Raw genomic sequence first — 10,976 nt, 5'->3', positions numbered from 1 at the left:
AGTTAAGGAGACGTGTAAAACTTCACCATAGTCATTAGCTCTTCCCAGAGCGCTTCAGACCCAGCAGTCCTTATGGCCGATGTGGAGAAGATTGCCTAGCAGCAGCTCCCCAGAGAAAATGGGAATGAAGAATGTAAAAAACCCCATGAAATCCATATGGGCTTAAAGGGCTTCCCACAGGGCTGAAGTCACAGGAATGGTGATTAAGTAAATGCGTTAGCCAATATCGCACCGTATGACTTGGGGTCTTCGCTCATTTTTTGCTGGACAAAGGTTTTTGTTTAACACTACTCTGATTAAAAAAAACAGTAAGTAGAGTCAATGAGACTGCAATAAGTAATGAATCGTCTCAGTTTTAAAGTCAAATGGCACTATCTTCTCTCATCGCTCACATAGATTTGGTTATAAGACTCAAAATAAAGTTGATATTTAAGCCCAGCTCTTTGCTGGCCTAATCACACTGCTTATTTTGTTGTACGGACTGTGCAATCACTTGCAGGGTACATTGTAAAGCCATAAATAATGGTAATAATTGTGGTAACTGAGTACAAGATTATTCCCCTGCTAACAAGGGATACTCAAATGGTTATTTTTTGATGGAAAAAAACAAGGGAAAAAAGATTAATTGCTATATTTCCATCCCAAGCCTGGAGCAGTGATTGATTAAACTGCAGGGAAGCCTAATTAATACACCAGCTTTCCTTGAACTCCCCAGTGACATGATGAAATGTGGTTTTCTAGCTTTTCAAGGAGTAAAAAGAGAACACTTCAGAACTGATGGTGCAGAGTGAAGGGGACACCACTGAATTATTGCCAGGGAGTGTCAGGTGATGTTTCACAAACACGTCTGGCTGATTTTCTGGTTCCTGGAGTTCCTGGACCGAGTCCTAGATGTGGTGTGGTGGTTGGAGAGCCCCTTGCAGAGCCGGTGCTGACAGGCATCCTGCCATCCCGATGAGTTATCTCCCCCGCTTCGGTCTCACTGGGACCACCAGCAGCAGCCTCTCGCTGCCAGAGGCGCTCAGTCTTGGCAGTTGGCTGGGTCCCCATTGCTGTTCACACAGGTCCCCTCAGCCCTCCAAAAATGGGAGGTAAATTGCCTCAGATGAAGCCTGTCTGTAGGGACAGTTGATGTGCCATGTACATGATGCACCTTGCAGAGGCTGGCTGACTTGACCATGCCTCAGAGCCTCGCACTTACCACCCACCACTGTGTCCCACTGAAAGACCCTAGCCCAGGAAGGTCAAAGCCTCTCTTGCTGCTAGCTAAATAAAAGATTAAGTTCCATATAAAAAGCCGTACTCTTTGTGTGGCAGCTCTCCATCCTGCCAGGGGGAGCCAAGTGCATGAGTCGGGGCTGCAGGGAGGGAGTGGGACTCATCCTACTTTGCCTCATCCTTAACTTAATGGCAAAGCTCTGGAAAGGCTTGAGTACCTGTGGGTCAGGTCAGCCATGACATGTCACAGTGTGCGTCAGTACTACTGAACTTAAAGATGATTCCAGCCAGTTTACTCACAAATTCTTCTTGAAATCCTCTTCTAGGAATATAAATGTTATTGAGAGGCATATTTCATGCAATGGTTATTTTTACTTTCTCTTGCTGGAGTAGCCGAGCACCAAGCCAGAGGCTGAAAAACTTGAAGGAGGGTTATCCTATCTGTCCAAAGTATTTTTTAAAATCACAAACCTGTAGGGTTGCCCCTGGAATCCTATACCCTGGTGGAAATCAAGTTCTTATCCATTTTTGTAATGTGCCCTGTGTCCCCTGGTCTTGAGAGCAAAGTGAAGTGGAAGAATTTCATAATGGACTGAAAGATGTATGCTTGCAAGATGTCAGACCACAGGCATAATCTGTGCTTCACCTTTGGGCCTGGTGGCTTCAGAACTCTCCCTGTCAAACCCAGCCCCCTGGCCTTGATCCTTAGGAAATGGAGTAAGCAGTAAGACTCACATTTTTTTGCAGGGCAATAGATTGGAGGTCACATCTAAAGATCTCCTGCTTACTGGCAGCTTCAGAAGCTCAAGGAATTTTTTCTGTTCAAGAAATTGAATGTAGCTGAAAGTGTTTCTGTGCATGCAAATTCACAGTGACACCACTGATTATGATATCAGAAAACAAGAAGTTGAAATAATGTATTTCCTAGTAATCCAATTATGCAAAAGAAATAATTGCCAGTCATTCTTATCTGCACTGCGAATGTCACCAGCAACAGAATTGACCATGACCCAAATTTTAGTAGGATGCATGGTCATTTAAACTAGTTGTTTTTGTAGTGCATGCACGGATTTCCCTTCTGCATAATAGAGACAGACCTTATTTGGGCTTTATTTATTTATTAAGGAGATCTGCCCTAACAGCATGGACTGTCTCTTATAGGCTAACAGGGTAAAAAGTCATTATTTAGGATAAAAAATAACTTACAGTGAGAAGCAATGCTGGGGCTGGTGATAGCGTAATTTCCTTAAAAGACATTTGTACCTTTAACTATGCCGAAGACTTACTAAACAGCAAGATTTATTTTTCTTCTAATATTCTCATTAGCAGACTTATTTCTGATATCCATCAGGATTGCCAGAGAGGTTCATTTATGGTCTGATTCAAAGCCTATTCAGTGAATCACGGAGAAGACTCATTGATTTCAAATAAGTTTGGGTCTGACTTTTAATTTTCTTGGCTCACATGGCCATTTATTCTAACGTTTCTTCTGCTTATTCATTACACTTCAAGGATTATTTCTTCCTGGATCATTCATTGTACTATGTATCCAATGCCTGAATTGCCAAATGCCTCGGGATATATATGTCAGCACTACTGTTATTTTCTTAGTAATAATTCCAGTTTGCTTTGGACACCGGAATGGGTTGCCACACTCAGCAGCATAAACAGAGCTCTCTTGTATGAGAAAAGATGGATCAAACCCTGCAAGTGTTTTGACAGGGACTTTGTGGAGAGAGCCCAACCAAACTCACTTTCGATCAATTACTTTGATCAATTTAACTGATCAAGTCCTGGTGACTGGCACTGGTGGTTGGGAGGGTGGGGGTGATGGTTCAGTCTTTCAAGTGTTGTAGTTTTCAACTTTCTTCCTAATTACCCAAATCTTGTTTGAAAAGCAACAAAAACCAGCAACAAGAATCCTTTTCATTCAGCAACTCAGAGCACTGTGCAGGGATTACTCTGAGCTCTACTATTAGGATGAAGCTTGGAAGGGTTTTTTTTAAGAAGTAGGCAAAAGCATTTCCGACTGTCATAAGCCCAACTTCTCCTTTCATGTGACACATCTGGGTTACGGTGAGCCTCCCTGAGGCAGACGGCTGGCGGTGGTTGTGTAACGTTACGATTCAACAGCCCAGCACCAGGCACAAAGGAGCAAAGGAAGAAAAATATATAGAAAAAAAAAGAAATAATTTATCAATTAAAAAATAATGATGCAGGGGATAGGGAGGATGAAGGGTGTTTTCCATCCTGCAGTGGTTCTCATTACCAGAGGAAATGTTGCTTGTTGCTGCTTTTCTGAGCCGAAATGTTATTTTTGGCAGGGCTGAGGCAGCCGAGCAGGTGATGGTGTGCGGGGCTCCGGGAGCTGAGCCTCCCAGCCCCACCGGAGGAGATGCGTGATGCTGCCGGGGAGCTGGCAGGGTCTGCTCAGAGCCATGGCATCCAGCCTGCTGCTCAAGGGCTCTTGTGGCCAGCGTGGAAGAAGCAGAAAGAAAAGGCTGAAACCTCCTGCCTGAGGTTTTTCAGTCTCAGACCAGCAATACAGGCAGGGAAATAACTGCTGTTGCCTCTGCCTCACCCGTGGCAGCCTCAGGAGCAGTGTTTCACTGTGTCACACTCATGCCCTTGAAAAACATCCTGCTCTTTTTGGGTGATGTGGGCATTTATATTGACTCCACAGTGGACAATTCCCTGTTAGCCAGGCCTCTGCTCTCAGGCCAGGGTACCACAGTGCATCACCGTGCAAAAACACTACAGGCAGCACAGTTTTTCACATTTTTAATATAAAATGAAGTCATCAAGCAACAGTTGTAACATGAACTGGGCATTCGAACAGGCATACCTACCTTTGCATCTGGTGTCCACCTTCCCCACAGTGCTCTGCTCAGTATCTGCCACAGGTGCCATTGCAGGGGTGGAGGAAGCCAAGGATCAACCATAGGCACCCCCTTACCCTATGGACAAGGCAGTGAACTGTAATTCCCATGCGCTGAGTGGTCCATGGTGTGTCAAAATTTTGGACTACAGCAGTAGTGAACTGGCAGCTACGGCTTTTCTCCGATGACAGTGAGACACAGCCACAACAATCATTATTAACTACTCAGAAATGTCATCCCGTAATAACGCATTCACTTTCTGTGCTCGGGTTCCTTTAATGCTTTTATCTCAGTGAAGAAAGAACATGAGTTACTTTTCATTTTAAATAGCTTCCTCTGGTAACGTTATTGAAATGCAAACTGAAGAATGACGAAGTGGACAAACGCTAAATAAAAATGGAAATGTCAGCTAGCTTGGAAGCACTCAGAGTTTTCAAGAAAGGCAGAATTAAACAGAAAAATAATTTTAGAAGTGCTTATGATTTTCAGAAAGCAGAAAATACACAGTCATTTCTGCAGTCTAGGTTCCCCCTTGTCCCATAACTTGCTTAACTTGAACATCAAATTTTACACTGTGATGGTGTTTATAAAGTCAAGAGAAGGGAACAACACTTCAGTCACCAAAGGCTGAGAAATGAAACTGCAGATGTGGATTAGCAATTCTCTGTAACATCCCTTACAGCCTTCCTGCCTAGCCTGGTAGCACCGTTTCTATTTTTAACCGATTCTTGAAGAATTGCCGCCAAACACCCTCTTATTTGACCATTAGGAATATCAATAAAAGCACTATCACTAGATAACCTTGTTGAAGGGCAGGTGACAAACAACATCACCAGAGCATGGCACATGATGACTGACTGCAAAACAACCTTTACAGCACTTCTGGAGGATGCAAGACACAGCCTCATCTCTGCTGCAGTGGATTTGTCACCATCAGAATCTAGAGGCTTTTCAGCAAAACAGGGCAGCTTTCCCTCCAGCTCCATTCCTTCCCCCAGCAAAGGGGTTATTCTCACCACTCACTCCATCTTCTTCCCAAGGTATCAGCAATAAATATTCAGCACTCCAAAATAAACAGCCGTACATGACTAGGATCACTCAGGGCACATGAAAATATTTACACTTCAGAGCTAGAAAAGCAATTTCAATGTTATAGGACATCATCTGTATGAATTTATTCATATTGCTACTTTCTAGAGAGGGAAAATGCCTCTGAGCCTTCCTTGCTACTGAAAAATACTGAAAAAGATGGTATATAAGCACACAGAATATTTATGGTAAACTATTTCCCTTTGTTTTTCACAGATTTTATGAAACAAAAGAAGTATTTGATATTTCAAATGCTATGGTGACATATTTGTGGGTGCCTTCTGCCCAGAACCATGACTTGTGCTTAGGAAAGGAGGGAGGATGCTTTAGGTAAACAGAAAGGAGAAGATTTGGAGATGTGCTCTGGCTGGCTGGAGCGAAGAGATGGTTATGGTTTTATAACAGGACAGTAAAAAAATAAAAGCACAAGAAAAATGCCAGAGGGCCCTGAGGGTGGCCAGGGATAGGGACAGCCTCCCCAAACATACTCCTCGCAGTGTTCATTGGCTGCAGTGAATTTCCCATACAGCTCCAAGGCTGCAGGTGCCATATTTTGGATGACTTATTTTAATGCAAATTGGTCATCCAAGTGCTTTTTGCAGTATAGAAATTACAGCCGAGATTAAAGTACCTTTTAATGATGACTGCTCTGGTTTACAACCCTGAGACAGCCAGGAGCCAGAGCTTTGGAAAGTATTTCCAGGATCCACAGAAAATTTTCTGATACCGTGGTAGACTCAAGACTAACAGACATTTCAGGCATAAGACTCTTTGCTCTATGAATCCTACTAATTTTGTGAGTCTGTGCCATCTGAAAGCACATGAGGATGCCTGATGAGAGAAATTCCTTGAAATCAATTTTCTTAAGTTTTTTAATCTCACCAATATCAAGTCATTAAAAGCAATTAGATAGGAATGGGGGAAAAAGTGCTTTTTAAAATCTCTTTTAATGAAAGCCTGAAAAAATTTAGCTACAACCAGAAACGTGCACTTTTCCAAAGCGTTATTTGTTTCAGGTGTCTGGTATGAGTGCTATGATGGACATCTGCTACACTCCTTTGGGCTGAAATCTATAATTTGTGCCCCTTCTTACTCCATAAATCCACAGAGCAGGCACTTGACTAATTCTGCTGGGCACAGGGCATTTAAAATGTCCAGCTTTTTATCCCACCAAGGTGTTTGTTTGTTGAAGAAGACCAAGGAAAAGGATTATATGGGAATTCTGCCTGGCTGGGCACAGCCAGTGCAGATGAGACCTCTGTGGGCCATGTGTCTCCTTCTCTGGAGCACTAACCTTGTGGTTTTATAGTCCTTTCTCATTTTTTCCGCCTTTGATCATTCCCGTAAGCATTAGCCAGTGATGACAGCAGGAATTTGTGCGAGCCCAGCTCTGCGTACCTTTCTTTCTAACTATTCAGATTTTCTTTTGGCTCTCCTTAGCCACAGTTAATTCTGATCCTCCCCTCCTACTACTGGGAAATGACATAGCTATATATTGCTTATGTCCTTTCATATTTTAATGAAGGGCATGAAAGATAATGGCTGAATTTGTATAGCAGCAGAAGAAAGGACTTGGTAGATGACGCTATTGTCTACACATGCACTCGGTCTCTATAAATACAGAAAGTCTGTAATTATCATTAGAAGGTTTGTTAAAATTGAAAAGTAGAGGAATGCCAGTTATCCATTAATGAAAACCTCTCCCTTCCCCTGTTACCCTTGGAGGAAGCTGGCAAGCTGTTCCCTATCCTGAATATTGTTCCCCTACCTCCATCCTTTTTCCTCCCTTCCTCTCATTTCCATTCCTGTCAAAGCCTGCAATGCCTTCAATATGATAAACACACTGCTCGTGTTCCTCCACTCCTATCTCACAGAAAAAGATGAGGCTCATTAAGTGCTAGCATTTTTATTTAACACAAATGCATTGTTTCAGTACCGTTTGATTTCCTGCATATACCCCAGTGACCATGTGCTCCGAGTTAAATGGGAGCTGTGTATGCCAGTCCCAGCCTGGAGCCCACGTCCCTTCTACTCTGAACAACAGCATCTCCGTGGGGGCCAGCAGGGGCAACCACACCTCGTCCTTACAGCTGCACCCGGTACGACGTGGGCATGGTATCAGGATCCAGATTTGCATCCAGGTGTTTCTTCGGGAGACTGTATCTGCTCAAAGAGCACGTTTTAAAATGTGTATATGTACATGTATGTGTATATGTACATGTATATTTACACATGCATGCATGCATGCAAGCACACACATATATAGAAACACGTACATATTTACATAAAGATATTTATAGATTTATAGATTAATATAAATATATGTACTATATACTATATAATATATATAATTTCAAACCTTGTGACTGAATGTAAAAATCTGGACACATTTATGGGTTAAACTAGGCAAGCTATTTTGGTTATTAATTTAGACTATTGAAAGCACTCCATCTCAGTATCAACCATTATTAACATTTTAATTTCTATAACCAGCTTCTCAGTTGACATCAATATTGCTTGGGAAATGAAGAGCAGGATTTTGTATTTCATTATAAACATCGGTGCCAAAACATTTAGACAGTTTCAGAGACTTTTTCCTCTATTTTGGGCTAAGGAATCCAGCAAAAATAGTCCATACCCCTGAAGAGTTTGATTTGTGGAGTCCTACTATTTCCAGGGAATATATATATAATCAAAATACACAATTCATGCTCAGCTCTAACTTTAATCTGAAATTTGAAAAATCAGATATGAAAACTCAAACAACATTTCTCCTACACTTGCCAGTAGGGCATCTACAAACAAAAAGCTTTTATCACTGTGTTTCTAAAGCCCCATCCTGAGCCAGGAGTGAAGAAGTGAGTAAATACACACAGTTGTCTGAACATCATCTGTGCATAAAGAAATGCCCGTTCTGTTAGTGAGACAGGGAGTGACTCATCCGTGCCCCGCAGAGCCGTGTAGCCCGATCGGAAACCCAACGGCGGGAGCAGAAGTCGTTCTGCTGCTGTGAGCTCCTCTTCATCAATGGCATGAGTACAGCACAACCTGTGGGGAGACGATTTCCCTAAGTCTCAGCCATTATTCAATATTGCGGTTTATCCGGTTCTGAGTAAGTGCCTGCTCTGTTTTGGGGCATTTAGCTGAAATATGACAAGACTTCCAAAAATGTGTAATTTAAAATACTATTTTGGTGAGTCAGTGTTAGACTTCTTTCACAGAGGTTACGATAATGCCTTTTTATCTCACATTTTCTTTGAGCTAAGAGCACACCATCAGTTACTGCATCTCAGAAGCTGTGGGGTAAGGTGTAACGGGTGAGGGTCCAAAGCACAGGGGGAATATGCACACAGACTCACCCTTTAATGTATATTGAATGTATATTTTAAACTCATTCACTTTAAGAACCTTGACTTATGCATTATGGACAATGTAGAAATGCCCTAGCTCCGTTTGACATTTAGACTGGAGTCACAGACCACTGATAATCAGGTAGCCACATGCTAAAATATCTGCAGCAGTGAATATACAGTATTCACAGTCACTGATCTTTGGGGCTGTAATCAGTCAGCTGGGGAAAATCTGCTCTGCTTATTGCTATTTGTATCCCTTATTATTATTTAGCGTTCAGATGCCTAGGTATCAATTTAGAATCTAAAATTTATACATCAGGTTTTGAAAATATCCTTCTAACTCTTTGTATGGAAAGGTCACTGTGCTGCTTGTTGTATCACCAGTTCTGAGGACGCCGCAGCTGCTGGGGGAGGCAGAAGCTGCACTTGCAGACTTTCAGACCAAAAGCATTCACACTGTTGGGCTGAATTTCACATTATCCTTGTATTTATTTTTTCCTTTCATCTGAACTGGGATGTTAATCTTCAGAGTTATCCAGGAAACGCAATATATTCACAAGTTGCGGCATCTCAAGAGTAAGGTAGAGAAGAGAAATATTGGTAATGCAATAATTTGTATCTATATATGTGTGGATTTTTATCCTAACATGCTGTGCTGGTATGTATAATAAAGTTGTTGGATTTTTTTGCTTTTCAATATACCATACACTTGAGATAATATGATTATACTAGAATTAAAATAAATATAATTCCAGCTCTGAAGCACATTTAGCATTGCAGAGGTGAATCTCATTTGGGTATTGTTATGCATTTCATTCCTTCTGAAGCTTTGCTGCCCAAGGCCAGAAATGTTTAAATAGGTCAGGGATAACTGCCCTTATCATACTGCGTTTAGATGCTCCCTTTATATGACAGCACTTGTTTCACTTTCATTATCAATTTGTCTTGATGTGCATTTCAATAATTATTTGAATTATCCCCTAGAACTACCCTGTAATCCTCACTTTTTAAAAGTACTGCATACAAGGCACAGAGAGATATAGAGACAGCAGAATAACTTGGCAATGCTTGGTGTTCCCAAGCTCAAGTTCTCTGTCCCAACTTCATCATAACCAGAATGAGAGCAAGCAATCGGTTTGACTGCCACAGAGGCAGGCAAGCATCGGTTCTTACTAACTTGGGATGCAAAGCTCCAAAGGAGTTGCTTAGAACTGATGTTTTTCAAAAAAGCTTTGTGAGCTCCCCCATCACCAAATCCCTCTGAGCACCTCATCAGCCTAGCCATAACCCTACCTCCCCCTGAACAAAAAATGGAAAAATGGAGATGCCACTCACATTCGCCGTACTGCTCACAGCGGGTTTGTCCTTTCTGTTGCTTGGGCAATATTTGTATCATTGTATCTGAGTATGCAAACAGCAGCAATGTTAGTCTCTGGTGCCTCTTCAAGTCTACCAAAAGACCTTCCCTGACAGCAGTGGGATTTGGCATGGCCCAGAATGGCTCTAATGAGCTCCCAACAAGCACTTATGAGACTTAATTTTAGGAGAAATCTGTCTGTAGTTACTTAAACAGATGTTCATTTCTCTAAGCCTTACGAACTTTTCTCACTACTTTCCAAGAGGAGGCACTTTTGGATTTGTGTTATTAACCAGTAGAAGAAACTTAAAATCAATCAGAGTTAGGTTGGAAATGGGAAGAATTGCTTTCCCAAACTAGCTGGGTGCTTTGGGCCTTGAGCCAAGCTGCAGGAGGGGTCCCTGTGGTGGGAAGGGGCCTGGGCATATGCTGGCCTAATCCTTGGATGAGGCATGGATGAGACTTGGGTTGTCCAAGAGCTGCCTGTAAATGTTAATGTACCAATGTCCAAAATATCCACTTCCAGACAAAAACAAGAGGGATGGATTTCTGGGAAAATGGGAGGGGAGGAACAAAAGGCATGTTGCAGAAATAGAAACAGAAATGACATGTTCGTTGGAAAATTTTTGAAATTGAAGATCAGAGAGTTTGGATCAAAGCAAAACCAAACATTGGAGAAATCAGAGCAGCCTGTCCCATCTCTGCTTGTTCTCTCACCTGCTCCGTGGGTGTCCAAACATGGTCAGTTATAAGAGCAATGCATGTCCAGGCTGACCATATGAACAGCAGAACTTCAGCCAGCAACATGCACATCCCATTAAAGAAAAATACTTGGCCTGGGCCATCTCTTCACTTGTGACATGCTGGCTAGCAAAAGAAAACACCAGAAGCAAGACACATAAAAATTTGCATATATTAAAAATTAACAAAATGTACTTACCTCCTATTTATCCTTGTTGCTTAACTATCAAGCCTTTGGACTTTAGCTAATTGGGGGCAGGGGGTCTGTCACCCAAACTTATGCAAGCATGAAAAGGTTTATGACCAGAGACACCACGAGCACTGTCTGACAAAAGGCCA

At 42.1% G+C, this 10,976-nt stretch overlaps 1 long non-coding RNA gene across 1 annotated transcript; it reads right to left on the bottom strand.

Annotated features, from left to right (window-relative positions):
* Positions 1–7,076: 7,076 nt before the first annotated feature.
* Positions 7,077–10,775, bottom strand: LOC142058328 (uncharacterized). The gene is made up of 2 exons (XR_012660911.1): positions 10,614–10,775; positions 7,077–7,349 (listed from the first exon to the last, which is right to left on the bottom strand). It is a non-coding gene; the product is annotated as an uncharacterized LOC142058328 (long non-coding RNA).
* Between the last annotated feature and the right edge of the window lie 201 nt (positions 10,776–10,976).

Source organism: Phalacrocorax aristotelis, chromosome 6 (genome assembly GCF_949628215.1).
Source record: "Phalacrocorax aristotelis chromosome 6, bGulAri2.1, whole genome shotgun sequence".
Taxonomy (NCBI): Eukaryota; Metazoa; Chordata; class Aves; order Suliformes; family Phalacrocoracidae; genus Phalacrocorax; species Phalacrocorax aristotelis.
The sequence above is the reverse complement of the archived record's forward strand: the minus strand, read 5'-3'. Positions and strand labels throughout refer to the sequence as shown.